This window comes from Engystomops pustulosus, chromosome 5 (assembly GCF_040894005.1).
Source record: "Engystomops pustulosus chromosome 5, aEngPut4.maternal, whole genome shotgun sequence".
NCBI lineage: Eukaryota > Metazoa > Chordata > Amphibia > Anura > Leptodactylidae > Engystomops > Engystomops pustulosus.
The window spans coordinates 11542557-11566644 of record NC_092415.1 but is presented as its reverse complement, the minus strand read 5'-3'; positions in this window follow the sequence as shown (position 1 = coordinate 11566644).

Here is a 24088-nt window from a genome sequence, read left to right as displayed (position 1 = left end):
CTCTTGAATGTCGACAGGAAGATTTTGGCAAAAATTCTGTTTTCTAGATTAGTCTGTTTGTCCCCGGCACTGTTGGCAGGCTCTCAGTACGGCACAGTAAGAGGGCGGAACATCTCTGGAGCAGTCATCTCGATTAGAGAGATGTTTGAGAGATGTAAAGCTCTGAGGTGTGGGAGATATGTTGTAGGTCTGGACCAGGCTAAAGCCTTTGACAGGGTTGATCACGATTATCTATGGGCCACTTTGTCAAAGTACGGTATTCCGGGACAATTTATAGATTGGCTGAGAACTTTGTATAGAGAGGCGAAGAGCTTTCCTCTGATCAATGGTTGGCAGGGGGACACTTTTGAAGTAGAGGCAGGGGTGAGACAAGGTTGTCCTCTGAGTCCACTGCTGTATGTGTTTGCCATAGACTTGTTTCTGCGATCACTGCAGCGGTGTGATTTTCAGGGGGTGCCGGTCCCCCATTGCTTGCCTTTGAAGGTAGTCGCCTACGCGGATGATGTGACTGTGGTGATATCTGAACCTCGTGAGGTGGAGATGTTATCCACAGCCATCAGAAGTTACTCAGGGGCCTCCGGGTCTCTGGTCAACCTTGAGAAGAGTCAAGCTTTCTGGACATTGGATACTGCTCCTGGCTTTGATCTGCCACAATTTGCCAAGGCCTCCACCCATATTAAAATCCTTGGGGTTAAATTCGGGAGGGAAGATAATGCCAAACTAAATTGGGAAGAGAAGTTGGAAACTGGAAATGCAAAGGTTCAGCGGTGGAAGAACTGGAGGCTGACCTATAGAGAAAGGGTTACTCTGATGAAGACTTACCTGGTCCCTGTCTTCCTCTACGTCTCTGTCGTCTTTCCTTTGCCAGAATCTTTCTCCGCTAGGCTCTTTAGCCTGTTCTTCCAACTTTTATGGGGGAACAGGTTGAACCCAGTAAAAAGAGGGATAACCTACCTGCAGAGGAGAGAGGGTGGGCTGGATATGTTAAATCCAAGGGTTTTCTTTGACTCCATGTTTCTGAAAGTTAATTTTGGTTTCCTGGACTCAAACAATGGTCTCCTGTGGGTAAGTAGTGTCAGGGACTGGATATTGCCTTTTGCAGAGTCTTGGGTGCGAGGCGGCAGTCTCAAGAGGGGCCGATGGACTCCTGGCTTCCTCCCTCAGTATCTGGAGTATGGTCTCAGGTGCATGAAAAAGTGGAGGCTAGACAAAACATTTTTAGAGAGTAAGACCAGGAGGGACCTCTATACCAGTGTCTGTAGGACCTTTTATTCATTACAGCCAGCTCTGAGGGACTGCACAACGGCCACCCTGCAGGAGAGTCTGAGGTTCCTTAATGGACCAAGACTTCCAGCCAAATTCTTTGACATCGCCTGGTTGTCTCTGCATGGGAGGCTTTTTGTCAGAGGAAATTTAAAATTCCTGAGTCTCTCTGACCGTATGTGTCCCTTAGGATGTCAGCAGGAGGAGACCATGGAGCACTTTACCACCGAGTGCCCGGGAGGGAGGCAGATATGGCAGGAGGTGTCCCGCAGGCTGAATATACCACGTCTACAGTCCCTTAGATACCCTGAGATCATCTATGGGGTAACACCACATATAATGGACATTGACCGGGGGACCATGTACCTCATTATCACCATCATTAAGTATTACCACTGGCACAACAGGACCCGAGTCTCCATCCACAATGAGACCTTCCACCACGTGGCCGCAGTCACACTTATTATGTCTGAGCTCAGATGGATCAGATCCATAGAGATTGGGAAAAGTGATGGGAATAGAAAGTTTTGGAGGAACATAAGTCTATACTGATTGATCATGTTATTTTGTTTATTTCTGACTTTTTTCCCCTTAAACCAGTGATGGACATTTAAGTTATTATAAATGGAATTATGATTTCTTGTAAATTCTGATAAGAATGTAAAATGTATTTTGTTTGTTTTTTACTAATAAAAATTGCCCCCTATGTACAGGAATATAACTACTATAATACTGCCCTCTATGTACAAGAATATAACTACTATAATACTGCGCCCTATGTACAGGAATAGAACTACTATAATACTGCCCCCTATGTACAGGAATATAACTACTATAATACTGCCCCCTATGTACGAGAATATAACTGCTATAATAATGTCCCTTATGTACGAGAATATAACTACTATAATACCGCCTCCTATGTACAGAAATTTAACTACTATAATACTGCCCCCTATGTACAAGAATATAACTACTATAATACTGCCCCCTATGTACAAGAATATAACTACTATAATACTGCCCCCTATGTACAAGAATATAACTGCTATAATAATGTCCCTTATGTACGAGAATATAACTACTATAATACCGCCTCCTATGTACAAGAATATAACTACTATAATACTGCCCCCTATGTACAGGAATATAACTACTATAATACTGCCCTCTATGTACAGGAATATAACTACTATAATACTGCCCTCTATGTACAAGAATATAACTAATATAATACTGCCCCCTATGTACAAGAATATAACTACTATAATACTGCTCCCTATGTACAGGAATATAACTACTATAATACTGCCCCCTATGTACAAGAATATAACTACTATAATACTGCCCCCTATGTACAGGAATATAACTACTATAATACTGCCCTCTATGTACAAGAATATAACTACTATAATACTGCCCCACTATGTACAAGAATATAACTACTATAATACTGCCCCCTTTGTACAAGAATATAACTCCTATAATACTGCCCTCTATGTACAAGAATATAACTACTATAATACTGCCCCACTATGTACAAGAATATAACTACTATAATACTGCCCCCTTTGTACAAGAATATAACTCCTATAATACTGCCCCCTATGTACAAGAATATAACTACTATAATACTGCCCCCTATGTACAAGAATATAACTACTATAATACTGCCCCCTATCTACAGAAATATAACTACTATAATACTGCCCCCTATGTACAAGAATATAACTACTATAATACTGCCCCTATGTACAAGAATATAACTACTATAATACTGCCCCCTATGTACAAGAATATAACTACTATAATACTGCCCTCTATGTACAAGAATATAACTACTATAATATTGCCCCCTTTGTACAAGAATATAACTACTATAATACTGCCCCCTATGTACAAGAATATAACTACCATAATACTGCCCCCTATGTACAGGGATATAACTACTATAATACTGCCCCCTATGTACAAGAATATAACTACCATAATACTGCCCCCTATGTACAGGGATATAACTACTATAATACTGCCCCCTATGTACAAGAATATAACTACTATAATACTGCCCCCTATGTACAAGAATATAACTACTATAATACTGCTTCCTATGTACAAGAATATAACTACTATAATACTGCCCCCTATGTACAAGAATATAACTACTATAATACTGCCCCCTATGTACAAGAATATAACTACTATAATACTGCCCCACTATGTACAAGAATATAACTACTATAATACTGCCCCCTTTGTACAAGAATATAACTCCTATAATACTGCCCCCTATGTACAAGAATATAACTACTATAATACTGCCCCCTATGTACAAGAATATAACTACTATAATACTGCCCCCTATCTACAGGAATATAACTACTATAATACTGCCCCCTATGTACAAGAATATAACTACTATAATACTGCCCCCTATGTACAAGAATATAACTTCTATAATACTGCCCCCTATGTACAAGAATATAACTACTATAATACTGCCCCCTATGTACAGGAATATAACTACTATAATACTGCCCCCTATGTACAAGAATATAACTACTATAATACTGCCCCTATGTACAAGAATATAACTACTATAATACTGCCCCCTATGTACAGGAATATAACTACTATAATACTTACTGCTACTATTATAACACCAATTTTACATGCAGATTAGTAAGTTGTAAGTATCAGAGCTTGTGAAATACACAAGGTTTAGTGGTTATATAGATTTTAGGGTCTTGGCCCCAGGAGTTGTGGTTTCCAGGTTTAATCTATTAGATACTGGTAACACCTTACATCGCAGGGACTGTTCTCGGAATCTATAGAGATTATGTAATTTCCCTGCACCCTCATCCATCATACTTGACCTCTCTGCTCTGTATATGTCTGAGGTCGAAGGTCACAGATGGAAGAGAATGGATTGTATCAGTGCTAAGCAATGTCACAGATGTTGTGAAAATTGATAATAGTAAGTGTACACAGGTGATCTGCAAAATGATGTGGCACTGAGCTGTCACTGGCCCTGAGGATATGGGAATATTCAGGCCCCTCTTATTTTATAGCTCCCCCAGCATGTTTCCTTTATACTGTGCCCCCCAAGAGCTCCGCTTTTTGCTGTGCCCCCAACAGCTCCATTTCAAACTGGAGCAGCCCCGAGCAGCCCCCTAATATTATCCCCCCAGCAGCTCATCCATATTATCCCCTAGCAGTCCCTTCGTATTATCCAACCAGCAGCCCCCTTATATTATCCCTCCAGCAGCCCCCTTATATTATCCCTCCAGCAGCTGTAGAGCAAATCAGCAGCTGCGTTGCTTCACGACCAGGAGATGCTACTCTGAATACTGTGGCTCGGAGGAGCTGTGTCCCTTGTATTTCCTTTCTCTGCGAGTCCTTAAAAACCGGGACTGTCCTGCCGAATCAGGGACAGTTGAGGGCTATGTAAGGGCCCTATTCCATACTTGCTTTATGAATATCTGCAGGCACTACATCTCCTTGTTTACTCATATTTCCCATACGTCCCAGATTTGGCGGGACAGTCCTGGTATGCAGCCGCTGTCCTGCCATCCTAGGCAGTTGGGAGAATGTCTCGGGCTGCCCCTCTCTCCTGCGTTGTCCTGCCTCCTCCTGGTGCCGTACATTAGAGCTGAGGATGTAGCTCCTTCTCTTGGCTGCTCCCTCCCCTGCTTCGAGTCACAGTTGGAGCCCTGCCAGAGGGGAGAGGAGGAAGTGAGGCGGCTGTGGGGAAATGACACTGGAATAATACCCTGGAACAGGGGACAGAAGACCACAATAAGAGGAGGCTACAAGAGGACAGGGACCACAGGAGGAGGCTGAAGCACAGTACTACTACTCCTATCCTGTATATATGGCACAGCACAGTACTACTACTCCTATCCTGTATATATGGAAACAGCACAGTATTAGTACTCCTATCCAGTATATAGATGGATACAGCACAGCACTACTACTCCTATCCTGTATATAAATGGATACAGCACAGTACTACTCCTCCTATCCTGTATATAGATGGATACAGCACAGTACTACTACTCCTATCCTGTATATTTGGACACAGCACAGTACTACTAATCCTACCCGGTATATATGAGCAAAGCACAGTACTACTACTCCTACCCTGTATATATGGGCACAGTACAGTACTACTACTCCTTTGCTGTATTTATGGGCACAGGACAGTACTACTGCTCCTACTTTGTATATTTGGGCACAGCACAGTACTACTCCTCCTATCCTGTATATATGGACACAGCACAGTACTACTACTCCTATCCTGTATATATGGGCACATCACAGTACTACTACTCCTATCCTGTATATATGGGCACAGCACAGTACTACTACTCCTATCCTGTATATATGGGCACAGCACAGTACTACTACTCCTATCCTGTATATGTCAGCACAGTACTACTACTCCTATCCTGTATATATAGCCAGAGCACAGTACTACTACTCCTATCCTGTATATATGGGCACAGCACAGTACTACTACTCCTATCCTGTATATATGGGCACAGCACAGTACTACTACTTCTACCCTGTATATATGGGCACAGCACAGTACTACTACTCCTATCCTGTATATATGGGCACAGCACAGTACTACTACTCCTATCCTGTATATATGGGCACAGCACAGTACTACTACTCCTATCCTGTATATATGGACACAGCACAGTACTACTACTCCTATCCTGTATATATGTGCACAGCACAGTACTACTACTCCTATCCTGTATATATGGGCACAGCACAGTACTACTACTCCTATCCTGTATATATGAGCACAGCACAGTACTACTACTCCTATCCTGTATATATGAGCACAGCACAGTACTACTACTCCTACCCTGTATATATGTACACAGCACAGAGCTACTACTCCTATCCTGTATATATGGACACAGCACAGTACTACTATTCCTATCCTGTATATATGAGCACAGCACAGTACTACTACTCCTATCTTGTATATATGGGCACAGCACAGTGCTACTACTCCTATCCTGTATATATGGGCACTGCACAGTACTACTACTCCTACCCTGTATATATGTACACAGCACAGAGCTACTACTCCTATCCTGTATATATGGACACAGCACAGTACTACTATTCCTATCCTGTATATATGAGCACAGCACAGTACTACTACTCCTATCTTGTATATATGGGCACAGCACAGTGCTACTACTCCTATCCTGTATATATGGGCACTGCACAGTACTACTACTCCTATCCTGTATATATGAGCACAGCACAGTACTACTACTCCTATCCTGTATGTATGAGCACAGCACAGTACTACTACTCCTATCCTGTATGTATGAGCACAGCACAGTACTACTACTCCTATCCTGTATATATGAGCACAGCACAGTACTACTACTCCTATCCTGTATATATGAGCACAGCACAGTACTACTACTCCTATCCTGTATCTATGGGCACAGCACAGTACTACTACTCCTATCCTGTATCTATGGGCACAGCACAGTACTACTACTCCTATCCTGTATATATGAGCACAGCACAGTACTACTACTCCTACCCTGTATATATGGTTTCCCTTTTAAAGGTAACATCTTACCAGATCCATATTTGTCAGTAAAATGACTGATAAAAGTGATGATAATAAGCGGATGAGCCCCGGGATCTCATTACTGCAGAGTGCGGATTATTGCCTAGAATTCAGACAAGAAATGGATTTTTTATTTAGACAAACAAAAGAATAAAAAGAACTAAAATTAAAACCCAAAACCCATGGCAGATGAGAGGCGGCCGCGCACCCCCTGCGGGGATCGGGAGCTTTTCTACATAATGATAATTACGGGAGCGGGATGCAATCAGAATGGGAAATGACGGAAATATCCCTGTGTACACAAGTGCAAGTGTGAATACGTGGCGACGTGTCATGTGCAGGTTCTGGCTATGAATGGCGCGAGATGTAACGGCGCTCGCTGATTGCTATTGTTACAGCGCGGATCACGAGATGAAAGGACAGGATGGCGGGAATAGATCCAGAGCCATACAAGACCAGTAACGCACAATACAAGGGGAAAGTGGCGAAATTATTTCTATTTCCCATGAGAATCCATCCTGATAAACCAGGGACGTAACTCATAGATCCAGGCACCGGGACTGTGTAAAATCATGCTAATAAGCCAGGAGAGCTCTGGGGGTGTTACCAGAGCCCCTCTGTGCTGTAGCTTCACATGATACTAACAGGACCCCTATAACAGAGACAGTCTACGGGGGAAGAGGCAGCAGGATGCGGACAGTGACCATAGTAGGAGTGGTATGAAATTATGAAACAAGTAGTTGGTCAGTCATCAAACCCTCTTTTGTTAAAAATGTTATTGGGGCTCATTTACTAAGGGTCCGTTGGATGCATTTTTTGTAGGGTTTCCCTGACAATTTCCGTTTTGCCCTGAATTGCCCCGGGTTTTTGGCGCACACGATCAGATTGTGGCGCTTTGGCGCCGACTTTCACACAACAGAAATCGGGGGGCGTGGCCGTCGGACAACCTGACGGATTCGGACAAACCGCGGAATTTAAAAAAGGAATTGTGTCGCAAGATCAAGCACTCACATGGACCAGGAAGAAGAAGGTGAACTCCGGCGGACCTCGGGGCAGAAGCGACACCTGCAGGAACTTGGACGCACGAGCTTAGTGAATCGCGGCAGACCGTAATCCTCGTCGGACAACGCACCGCAGGATCGCGACAGAACCGGGTAAGTAAATCTGCCCCATTGTGTTTGGAAGTTTCTTGGTTCCTCTTTGTTCATGAGAGTAGAAATAAATGGGGGGCTCCACCTCATCTGGGGCCCAAGCAAACACCCCCACCCCTTATAGTGATCACACAGATCATTACCTGCCTCACGTTTTTGCCTACCACTAATCTGGATCGGAGGGGTCCTGCTGAGGAGACAGCTGAGTTTGGAGACTTCTTTCTCAGGCAATGCTCCCTAGGAAAACTTGTAGCTCATTCCAGCCAGACTGAACCACTCACATATACACAGCTGTTTTTTGGGGGTTCTTGCCCCTCATCAGTTCAGAGCCGGGTTACTGGATTGCCGGATTAAATCCCTTGAAGCCGGTTAATTTACATAAGCCCCTCCCCTTTTGACACTAAAATACAGGTCTACAGGGAGATGTGACCAACCATTTAATACTCTACAACATCACATCCACAGGTTCTTACCATTAACCCTAATGCCGTGCACAAGATTTATTCAGTCGCTGGTTTCACACCGTGTCTGGAAGAGATTCTGTAAAATATGTCTTCAGTAATCCGAAATAGAAACTTTCTGTTCTAGTCTGTTCCTTAAGTTTTGTTAAAAAAAAAAGAAATAGTCAGTATGGTGTGAAATCAATGTTATAAATGCACCATCTGGTTGTTTTATTCAGGCACCATATAGCAGTATTATTATACACTCACCGGCCACTTTATTAGGTACACCTGTCCAACTGCTCGTTAACACTTAATTTCTAATCAGCCAATCACATGGCGGCAGTGCATTTAGGCATGTAGACATGGTCAAGACAATCTCCTGCAGTTCACACCGAGCATCAGTATGGGGAAGAAAGGTGATTTGATGCCTTTGAACGTGGCATGGTTGTTGGTGCCAGAAGGGCTGGTCTGAGTATTTCAGAAACTGCTGATTTACTGGGATTTTCACGCACAACCATCTCTAGGGTTTACAGAGAATGGTCCGAAAAAGAAAAAACATCCAGTGAGCGGCAGTTCTGTGGGCGGAAATGCCTTGTTGATGCCAGAGGTCAGAGGAGAATGGGCAGACTGGTTCGAGCTGATAGAAAGGCAACAGTGACTCAAATCGCCACCCGTTACAACCAAGGTAGGCAGAAGAGCATCTCTGAATGCACAGTACGTCCAACTTTGAGGCAGATGGGCTACAGCAGCAGAAGACCACACCGGGTGCCACTCCTTTCAGCTAAGAACAGGAAACTGAGGCTACAATTTGCACAAGCTCATCGAAATTGGACAGTAGAAGATTGGGAAAACGTTGCCTGGTCTGATGAGTCTCGATTTCTGCTGCGACATTCGGATGGTAGGGTCAGAATTTGGCGTCAACAACATGAAAGCATGGATCCATCCTGCCTTGTATCAGCGGCTCAGGCTGGTGCTGGTGGTGTCATGGTGTGGGGAATATTTTCTTGGCACTCTTTGGGCCACTTGGTACCAATTGAGCATCGTTGCAATGCGACAGCCTACCTGAGTATTGTTGCTGCCCATGTCCATCCCTTTATGAGCACAATGTACCCTGTAACATCTGATGGCTACTTTCAGCAGGATAATGCGCCATGTCATAAAGCTGGAATCATCTCAGACTGGTTTCTTGAACATGACAATGAGGTCACTGGACTCAAATGGCCTCCACAGTCACCAGATCTCAATCCAATAGAGCATCTTTGGGATGTGGTGGAACGGGAGATTCGCATCATGGATGTGCAGCCGACAAATCTGCGGCAACTGTGTGATGCCATCATGTCAATATGGACCAAAATCTCTGAGATTTGGAGTAAAGTAGGTCCTTGGAGTACAGTAGGTCCATGCAGTACAGTAGTTTCTTGCAGTACAGTAGGTCCTTGGAGTATAGTAGGTCCTTGGAGTACAGAAGGTCCTTGGAGTACAGAAGGTCCTTGGAGTACAGTAGGTCACCCTGTTATACTGTGACCTCTGTCCCCTATATGTATAGTATAGGTACTAAGTACAGGAGAGCTGAGCAGTGCGGGGTCCGCATAGAAGATCCCACTGATCTGATCCTAAATCATAGATAAAAAATATCAAAACAATCTTGGAGAGCAGCAGACAGTGTATAACACAACCAGACGTATTTCCATCACATATTCATGGGTCTCTCTAGCCCATATTAAGAGGTAGCACAAATAGAAGGGGCACTATACAGGGGTCAGTGAAAGCAGCACAATTTGGGGGTCAATGAGAGGTGGCACAATTGAAGGGGGGGGTGGGCTTTATAAATGGGTCATTAAGAGGATCTGGGGCACTAGAGAGGTGAACATTCAGAGGTAGCCCAATTAAAAGGGGGAACTATTAGGGGTAATTAAGAGGATTGGGGGCCCTATTAGTAAATCATTCATTATAAAGTAAAAGGGGGCACTATAAATGATTCAGGGGGTGTGATGGAGCACCATTGATATTGGATTTAGTCTTATTAGAGGAGGAAACTATTAAGGGGGGCAGTATGAAGGGGTCATAGAGAGAAGTGGAGGACTGTGAAGGGGTCATAAAGAGTAGAGGGGGTCATTCAGAAGTGATACAAATAATAGGAGGCATAATTAAGGGGGGCATGAAGTAGTTTGGGGGGTCTTTAAAGGAGATCTTCATGAGGTTGTACAATGTAAATGGGTACTATTAAGGGGGTCATTAAGAAGACTCGACATAATGAGGGGTACTTTAAGAGGTGGCAGTAATGATTTGCCGGAAAGGGTGGACTAACATAGGGTCCTAAAATGGGGAAACTAATGAGGGGGTCAATTGAACAAGTGAACTTGTTAGAGGATAGGAGACCCTGTTGATGAAAGGGGGCAGTATTTATGAAGTCAGTAACAGGAGTCGGGCCATATTACGAGGATCAGGGGCACTACTGAAGGGACCAATAAAGGGGGCATTAATGAAAGGGTCATCAAAAGGGGGCACTATTAAGGGGGGTTATTAAGTCGGGTAAGGAAACAATTGTGGGGGTGTTACTATGTTACATATAGGAGGCCTTAATGTTTTTCATATATGCAGTGTATTCCCCCTTTGGGGTATGAGCCCCCCGCCCTCCATCGTACCCCACATTACTGTATATTACACTAATATCCCATTATCTATCGCAGACATCCAATTAGCCTTTAATTGGCGCCATTCTAATGAGCGATTATCTGCAATCCCTTTAAGCGACGCGTGGACTCCACACAGAATCTTCCTCGGCTGTAAACGATCCAGATCACATCCAGCTCCATCCATAATTTAAGACATTATTTTTAGTTTCCTCTTATTAAAATGAGGCGCACGAGCAGAAATAATGAGCCGTGAGCGGGGATCTGCCTGACATCCTCCTTGGAGGGTGACATCGCTGCGAGTCGCGGAAGGTGCCGTGCACCAGGTGATGGTTAACCAGTGATGGAACGGCTCCAGGCAAGTTCAGGAAATCTGCCAGGTCTGGTGGTATGGACCCCAGGCAGGAAGCTCCACTCTCCGGACTGACATCTTTCCTGATTATTCTGATAAAAAGCTACAGAGGGCGGGAAACGCTTAGCACCACCACACCTGATCTAACACAACCCTGTTTTCGGAGCACTTGTCATGCATGTGCAACATCCCCCACCGGGGCCTAGCCTTTTCTTAGGCCTGGAGGCAGCCGGGGCCCAGAATACCGGAGTGGCTGGCGGTTGCGGCCTAGGCACGCTAGTGTCACCGTGCTTGGTACGGGGACCGGAGGGCTGTCCTACAGCCTGGCAGGTCTCCAGCAGGTGGTGTTGGCAAGAAATGATATGGAGGGTGAGGCTGTGGTGCTGGTTCTCCCTGGGGCAGCCCTTAGAGTCTGTAGTTTGTGTCCCTGGTAGATGGATGGGCGCCCTTGGTTGTGATACAGCCGTAGCAGGGACCAGACGGAGGCAATGTTGTGCATAAAAGTAACTTACAGTTCTTTATTCGAACCAACGATATCAACAGGCCAAACAATTCTGTACAAGTGCAGTACTGGAAGGATCTTGGAGAGGAACCTCAGGAATTGGGTCACCAGCATGGATGCAGGGGCAGGCTGGGATGTAGCTGTGTCCAATCCTGGAAGCTGCAGCTTTGTCCTGTTTGTCCTATGTCACTCTGTGTGTAGTTGCTGAGCTGAGGCCTAGGAGGCCTGTGAGCAGAGCATGTGCTCTAAGAGATGATGCTCCTCGGTCAGAAGCTGGGTCCCAAGAGAACTAACTCCTCCCCTGACTAACGGTTTAGTTCCTCCCTAGTCAGGTGGTCTCCTTCTCCAATCACAGTTACAAAATTGGAACATCAATGGATGAAAACATAACATTGCTGTAACCCTTGCCTATCCAGGCAGAATCTACCGCTGCACAATTTCCTGAGCATATGTGTAGTGTCCTGCAGGGGAGCTGATCAGACTCACTACCAGGGGGACACACATATAAGGGGCTTATTCGCAACAACTCCTCTGCCTTGCATTGGCAGGGATGTTGCACATGTAAATTTGTTCACTTGGGGGATCCAGGGGAATGATTGACCCCTGATTATCTTGCTTGCTATAGGTTCCAACAGACAAACCCATTGAGAGTTAACTCTTTCAGAAAGTAATCCCAATCTGCTGTAGCCCCTGTGATCATTTGGTTGCTGCAATTCGGACCCCCAGCTGGTATCAATGTTCTGTCCTAAAGGTAAAAGTCTCCAAAAATCCCTTCAAGGGGTTAAAAATCCTGGAATCCAATTCCCTTCTCGCATCAACAAAACAATCCATCAGCATAGAAAAAAAAACATTTCTACAACTTCAAAAGATACAATGAAACAAACAACAAGAAATAATACATCTGCGCTGATACATTGTTACGACGCCGTGGAGCTGCACAATTCTGAGTTAATGTGATAATTGCAATTTCTCTCGGTAAATCTGAATTCCGCTCCTATTGTTCATATTGAGCGAAGCTTGTCGGACCCCCGGGGGGCTGCAGCACGTACAGATCAATGGTTTTTGTCTCCGCTTTGAAGGATATTAGACTTTCTATAGTAATAAGTAGAAGTGATTGAGGCGGTTTATTGCGACGCGCTATTTGTTTTCTTCAATGGCGTCCGTACAAATCTCTCCGCTTCGTGTATCACAAAGGATTCGCTGCGAGCGCCCAATCACAAGGCCCGACCTGCTAAGGAGCGCTCCCCAATCTCCAGACAATTCTTCAGTTATCTTATGGATTTCATAAAAGATTAAAAAACAATGATTTCCAACAACAATTTTTGCATTATGCTAAAAAATATGCAAAATTCATTTTATTTTTGTTCATTATACAGGGACTAATTGATTATTTTCCCCATGTTCCGGAGAGGATGAAATAATTTTTGTGTGCTCCTTCGGATGGGTAAGTAATTCTGTTGGATTTTGCATGGTAAATCTGGCGTACGGTTTGACTGAGCACCAATCGCTCCCTTTAGTGCAGAAGTTGTGTCGCAGGAATAGTGCAGCCGCACCACAAAACGGTCGCGTGCAACACATAAGTGACGCAGACACTTCTTATATACCTGTGCGAGCAGTTTGCACTAGAAAGAACGTGCAAAGTCCGACAGAAAACTGGTGCAAGTGCAACATCCCCCACCTAGCCTTTCACGTGGCGTGGATGAATACCGGAGTGGCTGGCTGTTGCGGCCTTAGGCACACGATGATCACGGGGCTTGGTATCAGGAGCAAAGGCCTTGACCAGAGCCTGGCGGCTCTCCAGCAGGTGGTGTGTCCCTGGGGGAACCCCGATGTGTAGAAGGAGTCCCTGGTGATGGACGATGGGGAGCCCGTGATGGTGAAGCGGCCTGATCCAGGGATCACTCAGAGACACTTCGGTGCCGAATAACTTACAGTTCTTCATTGGATCAGCAAACGTCAGGCAACGGCCTTAGCAGCAGTAAAAATTCAGCTGGTTAGAGGTAGCTGGTTGGAACAGGTCCTCACTAAGGTGCTCACAGCCTGGTAAGGTGGCTTCAGGCTGCAGGATGGTTGCTTCAGCAGAAAGGTGAAGGCAGATTCCAGGTGATGGAGGGCTGCAGGCCATGTGCTGAGGAGTGCTGTGCCGGCTCACCACGCCCCCTAAAAGTGGTGTGAATTGGGGTAACGTGCTGGGAAGCTGCTCCCTATTATACATGTAATAGGGAGCGTTCAGGAGCCTAATGAGCCATCTCGCTAAGAAGAGCGGTAATTCCCATCACTAACCTGTAGAGACCCCTGGGAAAAAAGAGCAGAACCTTCCACACCCAAAGTTTATAGAACCTTGGGGAGTGTCCAGCTCAGGGGATCATCCAATCAGCTCTCTCCTACCATCACAATATTACAAAGCTTTTAATTGGATAAAACAAATGCATGACCTCTTAGGCAGAATCTTACAGCTGCAATTACCAGGTTTCTCATGCTAGAGACCTCCTATTGAGGTGAGCAGGCTCACCAGGCAGCTCCTGACATGGACAGGGATGAGTTTGCAACACCTATTAACCCTTTGCATCGGCAGGGGTGTTGCACAAGATCCTTAGCAAATGTGGGCCAATGTGTGTATTATCCCTGTACTGTGACATCACTGTGTGTATTATCCCTGTACTGTGACATCGCTGTGTGTATTATCCCTGTACTGTGACATCACTGTGTGTATTATCCCTGTACTTTGACATCACTGTGTGTAATATCTCTGTACTGTGACATCACTGGGTGTATTATCCCTGTACTGTGACATCACTGTGTATTATCCCTGTACTGTGACATCAATGTGTATTATCCCTGTACTGTGACATCACTGTGTGTATTATCCCTGTACTGTGACATCACTGTGTATTATCCCTGTACTGTGACATCACTGTGTGTATTATCCCTGTACTGTGACATCACTGGGTGTATTATCCCTGTACTTTGACATCACTGTGTGTATTATCCCTGTACTGTGACATCACTATGTGTATTATCCCTGTACTGTGACATCACTGTGTGTATTATCCTGTACTGTGACATCACTGTGTGTATTATCCCTGTACTGTGACATCACTGTGTGTATTATCCCTGTACTGTGACATCACTGTGTATTATCCCTGTACTGTGACATCACTGTGTGTATTATCCCTGTACTGTGACATCACTGGGTGTATTATCCCTGTACTTTGACATCACTGTGTGTATTATCCCTGTACTGTGACATCACTGTGTGTATTACTCCTGTACTGTGATATAACTGTGTGTATTATCCCTGTACTTTGACATCACTGTGTGTATTATCCCTGCACTGTGACATCACTGTGTGTATTATCTCTGTACTGTGACATCACTGTGTGTATTATCCCTGTACTGTGACATCACTGTGTGTATTATCCCTGTACTGTGACATCACTGTGTGTATTATCTCTGTACTGTGACATCACTGTGTGTATTATCCCTGTACTGTGACATCACTGTGTGTATTATCGCTGTACTGTGACATCACTGTGTGTATTATCCCTGTACTGTGACATCACTATGTATATTATCCCTGTACTGTGACATCACTGTGTGTATTATCTCTGTACTGTGACATCACTGTGTGTATTATCCCTGTACTGTGACATCACTATGTATATTATCCCTGTACTGTGACATCACTGTGTGTATTATCCCTGTACTGTGACATCATTGTGTGTATTATCCCTGTACTGTGACATCACTGTGTGTATTATCCGTGTACTGTGACATCACTGTGTGTATTATCTCTGTACTGTGACATCATTGTGTGTATTATCCCCGTACTGTGACATCACTGTGTGTATTATCCCTGTACTGTGACATCACTGTGTGTATTATCTCTGTACTGTGACATCACTGTGTGTATTATCCCTGTACTGTGACATCACTGTGTGTATTATCCCTGTACTGTGATATCACTGTGTGTATTATCTCTGTACTGTGATATCACTGTGTGTATTATCTCTGTACTGTGACATCACTGTGTGTATTATCCCTGTACTGTGACATCACTCTGTGTATTATCCCTGTACTGTGACATCACTGTGTGTATTCTCCCTGTACTGTGACATCACTCTGTGTATTATCCCTGTACTGTGACATCACTGTGTGAATTATCCCTGTACTGTGACATCACTGTGTGTATTATCTCTGTACTGTGACATCACTGTGTGTATTATCCCTGTACTGTGACATCACTGTGTGTATTCTCCCTGTACTGTGACATCACTGTGTGTATTATCCCTGTACTGTGACATCACTGTGTGTATTATCCCTGTACTGTGACATCACTGTGTGAATTATCCCTGTACTGTGACATCACTGTGTGTATTATCTCTGTACTGTGACATCACTGTGTGTATTATCTCTGTACTGTGACATCACTGTGTGTATTATCCCTGTACTGTGACATCACTATGTATATTATCCCTGTACTGTGACATCACTGTGTGTATTATCCCTGTACTGTGACATCATTGTGTGTATTATCCCTGTACTGTGACATCACTGTGTGTATTATCCCTGTACTGTGACATCACTGTGTGTATTATCTCTGTACTGTGACATCATTGTGTGTATTATCCCCGTACTGTGACATCACTGTGTGTATTATCCCTGTACTGTGACATCACTGTGTGTATTATCTCTGTACTGTGACATCACTGTGTGTATTATCCCTGTACTGTGACATCACTGTGTGTATTATCCCTGTACTGTGATATCACTGTGTGTATTATCTCTGTACTGTGATATCACTGTGTGTATTATCTCTGTACTGTGACATCACTGTGTGTATTATCCCTGTACTGTGACATCACTCTGTGTATTATCCCTGTACTGTGACATCACTGTGTGTATTCTCCCTGTACTGTGACATCACTCTGTGTATTATCCCTGTACTGTGACATCACTGTGTGAATTATCCCTGTACTGTGACATCACTGTGTGTATTATCTCTGTACTGTGACATCACTGTGTGTATTATCCCTGTACTGTGACATCACTGTGTGTATTCTCCCTGTACTGTGACATCACTGTGTGTATTATCCCTGTACTGTGACATCACTGTGTGTATTATCCCTGTACTGTGACATCACTGTGTGAATTATCCCTGTACTGTGACATCACTGTGTGTATTATCTCTGTACTGTGACATCACTGTGTGCATTCATGTGACATCAATGGAAGCTTCTAGAAGTAAATGAGGATGACTATTTTTGTATGTTCCAATGGAGTCAGAGCCCAAATTATTTGTATATTCTTTTATGTTCTGTTCTTGTTGATTTATGTGACTGTTACTATATCAAACCCCCGAGTCGGGCCGTGTAGTTCTGTGACTCGTGGAGCCCGCATGGTGATAAGAGCTTTTTCTTTCCTGGGAGCGCAGTACGTTATCTGTCATCCTCCTGTCATCACCATAAATTACTCTGAGCTCATTATATCGCAGAGCAATTTCATGAAGAGCCGCCGTCAGAGGGATTTCACTCAAAGTTTTCAAGTCCCATTCAAGACGAGTTTCTGCAAGACGAGCTCCGAACAATGGCGGTAATAGCGGGAATAAATAATACGTTAATAGTCGGATACATAATTACACATCTCCAGCCAGCGGAAAATTCCTAAAATGAAATAGTTCATCATTTTATTAAAATTAATTTTAAATTAAAAGTATTTTCTTGAGCTTTTGTGGAAACTGTTTTACAGTCAGACAGGACTAAGATCATTCTTGATATATTGGGTATTGGGGGCTTTATGACTATTGGCTACTAGGGATTCTATGACTATTGGCTACTAGGGATTCTATGACTATTGGCTACTAGGGATTCTATGACTTTTGGCTACTAGGGATTCTGTGACTATTGTCTACTAGGGATTCTATGACTATTGTCTACTAGGGATCCTGTGACTATTGGCTACTGGGGATTCTATGACTATTGGCTACTGGGGATTCTATGACTATTGTCTACTAGGGATTCTATGACTATTGGCTACTAGGGATTCTATGACTATTGGCTACTAGGGATTCTATGACTATTGGCTACTGGGGATTCTATGACTATTGGCTACTGGGGATTCTATGACTATTGGCTACTAGGGATTCTATGACTATTGGCTGCTAGGGATTCTATGACTATTGGCTACTAGGGATTCTATGACTATTGCCTACTGGGGATTCTGTGACTATTGGCTTTTGTGGAAACCGTTTTGCAGTCAGACAGGACTAAGATCCTTCTTGATATATTGGGTATTGGGGGCTTTATGACTATTGGCTACTAGGGATTCTATGACTATTGGCTACTAGGGATCCTGTGACTATTGGCTACTAGGGATTCTGTGACTATTGGCTACTAGGGATTCTGTGACTATTGGCTACTAGGGATTCTGTGACTATTGGCTACTAGGAATTCTATGACTATTGTCTACTAGGGATTCTATGACTATTGTCTACTAGGGATTCTATGACTATTGTCTACTAGGGATTCTATGACTATTGGCTACTAGGGATTCTATGACTATTGGCTACTAGGGATTCTATGACTATTGGCTACTGGGGATTCTATGACTATTGGCTGCTAGGGATTCTATGACTATTGGCTACTGGGGATTCTATGACTATTGTCTACTAGGGATTCTATGACTATTGGCTGCTAGGGATTCTATGACTATTGGCTACTGGGGATGCTGTGACTATTGGCTACTAGGGATTCTATGACTATTGGCTACTAGGGATTCTGTGACTATTGGCTACTAGGGATCCTGTGACTATTGGCTACTAGGGATTCTGTGACTATTGGCTACTAGGGATTCTGTGACTTTTGGCTACTAGGGATTCTGTGACTTTTGGCTACTAGGGATTATGTGACTTTTGGCTACTAGGGATTCTGTGACTATTGGCTACTAGGGATTCTATGACTATTGGCTACTAGGGATTCTGTGACTATTGGCTACTAGGGATTCTGTGACTATTGGCTACTAGGGATTCTGTGACTATTGGCTACTAGGGATTTTGTGACTTTTGGCTACTAGGGATTCTGTGACTATTGGCTGCTAGGGATTCTATGACTATTGGCTACTGGGGATTCTGTGACTATTGGCTACTAGGGATTCTATGACTATTGCCTACTGGGGATTCTGTGACTATTGGCTTTTGTGGAAACCGTTTTGCAGTCAGACAGGACTAAGATCCTTCTTGATATATTGGGTATTGGGGGCTTTATGACTATTGGCTACTAGGGATTCTGTGACTATTGGCTACTAGGGATCCTGTGACTATTGGCTACTAGGGATTCTGTGACTATTGGCTACTAGGGATTCTGTGACTTTTGGCTACTAGGGATTCTGTGACTTTTGGCTACTAGGGATTATGTGACTTTTGGCTACTAGGGATTCTGTGACTATTGGCTACTAGGGATTCTATGACTATTGGCTACTAGGGATTCTGTGACTATTGGCTACTAGGGATTCTGTGACTATTGGCTACTAGGGATTCTGTGACTATTGGCTACTAGGGATTTTGTGACTTTTGGCTACTAGGGATTCTGTGACTTTTGGCTACAAGGGATTCTGTGACTATTGGCTACTAGGGATTCTGTGACTATTGGCTACTAGGGATTCTGTGACTATTGGCTACTAGGGATTCTGTGACTATTGGCTACTAGGGATTTTGTGACTTTTGGCTACTAGGGATTCTGTGACTATTGGCTACTAGGGATTCTGTGACTATTGGCTACTAGGGATTCTGTGACTATTGCCTACTGGGGATTCTGTGACTATTGGCTTTTGTGGAAACCGTTTTGCAGTCAGACAGGACTAAGATCCTTCTTGATATATTGGGTATTGGGGGCTTTATGACTATTGGCTACTAGGGATTCTGTGACTATTGGCTACTAGGGATCCTGTGACTATTGGCTACTAGGGATTCTGTGACTATTGGCTACTAGGGATTCTGTGACTTTTGGCTACTAGGGATTCTGTGACTTTTGGCTACTAGGGATTATGTGACTTTTGGCTACTAGGGATTCTGTGACTATTGGCTACTAGGGATTCTATGACTATTGGCTACTAGGGATTCTGTGACTATTGGCTACTAGGGATTCTGTGACTATTGGCTACTAGGGATTCTGTGACTATTGGCTACTAGGGATTTTGTGACTTTTGGCTACTAGGGATTCTGTGACTTTTGGCTACAAGGGATTCTGTGACTATTGGCTACTAGGGATTCTGTGACTAATGGCTACTAGGGATTCTGTGACTATTGGCTACTAGGGATTCTGTGACTATTGGCTACTAGGGATTCTGTGACTATTGGCTACTAGGGATTCTGTGACTATTGGCTACTGGGGATTTTGTGACTTTTGGCTACTAGGGATTCTGTGACTATTGGCTACTAGGGATTCTGTGACTATTGGCTACTAGGGATTCTGTGACTTTTGGCTACTAGGGATTCTGTGACTTTTGGCTACTAGGGTTTCTGTGACTTTTGGCTACTAGGGTTTCTGTGACTATTGGCTACTAGGGTTTCTGTCACTATTGGCTACTAGGGATTCTGTGACTATTGGTTTTTTGGAAACCGTTTTACTGTCAGATAGGACTAAGATCCTTCTTGATATACAATCAATGGGTGAAGCTGCACCTCATAGACTTCCTGCTTTGCAGCTATTGGCTGAAGTTGCACTTCATATACTAAAGCAGTCCATCACATATGTATCGCTATTTACCGATTGACTGAACTGCACTTCCCTTTTTACAATCAGTGGATATAGTTGTCCTATACAGACTTCCTGTTCTGGATCTATTGGCTTAAGCTAAACCTCATATACTTTACTGTTCTGCAGCCATTGGGACAATTGAATTTTTCCATCATAGGAAGTCAGCACTTCTTATTTTAGTTAATATCAAGGGTTAACTGGCATTAATGTATAATATTTTGTTATATACATTCTGCTTATTAATACTGTATCTGTAGAGATCTGTAGGAAGGGTTAATGAACACTGAGAAACATTTGTGCCTGTGTTTCTCTAGCTGAAGAGAAGCCAGTAATATTCCACAGCTGTAGAAGAAATAGTCTTGCAGGAGAAAAGGAGACAGTCTGACCTTTAGAGTGACAGTTGCTGTCTGGAAAGTTGTTTACCTTTCTGCCATAGAAAATTATAGAGACTCATTGTAAGTCTATGGGAGAATGCTTTGTCATTGTTTGTGCTAAAACAGAAGGAATATAAATAGAACAGTCTCAGTCCTTAGTGTCTTGCAGTTAGGGAACAGAGCTTGGAGGAGAAGACTGACAGTCTACCTGAGCAACCAGAAGAAGAAGCTGAGAGGTGGATACTTTGCCATAGATCCTGGGTTCCAGCCTGTGACCAGGGTACCAGCCTTCTGAGAAAGTAGGGAACAGCTAGCCCAGGCCTTTCCTCAGCATTAACCCTTCTTCTGCCTGAGAGGGGAATGGAGAAGTCACCCCTGGGATTTGCTTGTATTGATTTGTACCTGTAATTTTTCAGTAAAGAAAGAAACTATTCACTGCAGACCCGACTCTCTGGACTTATTGCCCATTGGGGTGCACCACGTCTTACCATCCCTTATGGTAAGCAGCAACATGTGGTGACCCATGGACGGTTCCTGATGGACCCAGTGGGGCACATTTGCTAAGGGTCTGCTGACCGCACTTTTTCAGATTTGCGCCGCTGGGACAGGCATTTAGAAGGGTATTTTGGTGCACGTGGCCAGATTTTGGCACAGCCTATCAGTCCTATGGATAGTGCTATTCCTTATAAGACACCTCTTCCCCTATCAGGAGGATGACTGTTACAACTATATAACCATGTGAAGCATTAATAAGGCACTCAGCTCTGCTACATCGGCTTCATTAGCAAAATTGCTGACGTTGATTTATATGTTGCCTGATCTTGCCTAAAGGTCGCTGGGACCTCTCCAGTCACTGCCTCTGCTGATTATGACAGTCATTGCCTTCCTACATTAGTATTACTGAGTTAATTAGCAAATACTTATTAAAATTTCCCATTTTTTTTCGCACCGAGCTAATTACCAATTTGTCATTGAATTGCTAAATTGTTTTTGAATGTGCGGATTTCTCAGCGAGTAACGAGTATCTGTCGGCACCAGACGCGCCATCGCCGGTATCCGCTACATATCCTTCATTATTAACTACAACATGCTGGAAATAGATTAGGAAAATGGAAAGAAAATCTGTGTCGCTAGAATTTCTCTAGTTCTGTCTGTGCTGGAGCTGCGCGCACCGAACGGGGACTGATACATTACCATACTCAGGACCTGAGAAGCTTCATCCATTCTGACAACTTCTAAGACTAAACTTCCATTTATACTACATGGTGTAGCTATAGGGGCTGCGGAGGTAGTAACTGCAAGTATCTGCAACCCACATCAAGCGGACACCGCAAGGGAACGGAAACAAGGGTTTTACTCAAAAGAAAGGACACTTAGTCATAGATTCAGGCACCGCAACTTTGGTAATTTTATATTTGTTACCCATGGCCTCCTTCCTTCTAAAATCAACTTTGGAAATTATGCTAATAAGCCTGAGGGGCTACCCTAGCCCTTCTGGGATTTGGCTTTAGATGCTGTTACTTTGTCTCACCCTTCCCCTGCTCCCTCAGCACTTCTACAGTAAGCTGTTGAAGGAAGCAGGGGGGAGGGCGAGGCAGTGGATCTTTGGGAGTTCTGGAGGGAATGGAGAGAGAGAGCAGGGATCTAGGGGGCTCATTCCCTTGCTTTATGCTGCGTTATTGGTCAAGGTCTAAGGGGGTCCTATTTGGGAGAAGGAGGTGGGGGAGCTGTCGGAGGAGGAGTAGGTGGAGGCGTTGGAGTCTCCAAGTATCTTGTCCTTGTGGCGCAGCTGCGGTGACAGCTGTTTTTGCTCCGTCGCGTATATAGGACGTGGTGGATACTCTAGAAGATGGGGCTTCAGGGGGAGAGTGGATGGATGGCATGTGTTCTGGTTCTGTTGGGTATTGGCTCCACTGTGGAGGGAAGCGGAGAAGCTCATTGGTAGGGTCTATGAGCTGCATGTTCCCCCTGATCCTAAGATTGGACTGCTGAGTTGTCTAGTTGGTGTGCAGGGGAATCCGAGTGAGTGCCTTGTCGGAGCTACAATTTAGGTGAGAAAAAATATTGCGTGATATTGGTTGGACAAGGACCACCCCCCTGGACTGGGGGAAGTGATCTCCATGCTCAATAAAAGAATATAGATCGAAATGAAGGTCTATCAAAAGAGAGGGAGTGTTAAAAATTTGAAAAAATCTGGGCCAAATGGCTGGAATCTCCATATCTGGTGATGGAGGAACTGCAGAGGAGATGGTTGCTATTGAATCCTGGGAGGCTAGATGGGTTCCTGGACCAGATTGGACTATGGTCTGTGGACTCAGATGTGGGGCTGTGCCCTACAGTTACTGGGTCAGAATCGGGTATGGACTAATGGGGTGTGGGTTGGGAATGAGAGGTTTCTATGTTACTGTTATTTTCCTGCAACTTTATGTTTCAATAAAGCTTTGGACACCATAAAATGCTCTTAATTTCCTTTTGATCCCAGTCTGGATGATGAGGAGATCAGGGCTTTCAAGATGCATCATTTCCAGACAGTTTCTAAAGAAGCTCAGTAGAGAGGTTGTTCCAGACATTTTCGAAGAACTCAGCAAAGATCTTTTGTACATGTAGACTTGCTCCAACCCTTCTGTCTCTTCGTCGAATTGCAGACTGGATGATGATGAGATCAGGTCTTTGCAGTTGCCATATCATCACTTTCAGACACTTTCTGAAGAAGCTCAGTAGGGAGGTTGCTCCAGACATTTTGGAAAACTCAGCAATGATCTTCTGTTCTTCTGTAGAATTGTTCCAAACTTCTGTGTGTTCATGTAATCACATAAAGGCTGAATAATGATGAAATGAGGACTCTGCAGATGCCCTATAATAACTTCCAGACTGTCTCCAAAGGAACTCAGCAGTGATGTGGTTCCAGACATCTCAGAGAACTAACCCCGAATCTTCTTTGGAGTTAGGCTCAGTACAATCTTTATGTAACCGCAGATAGACTGGATAAAGATCTGTATAAAGTTT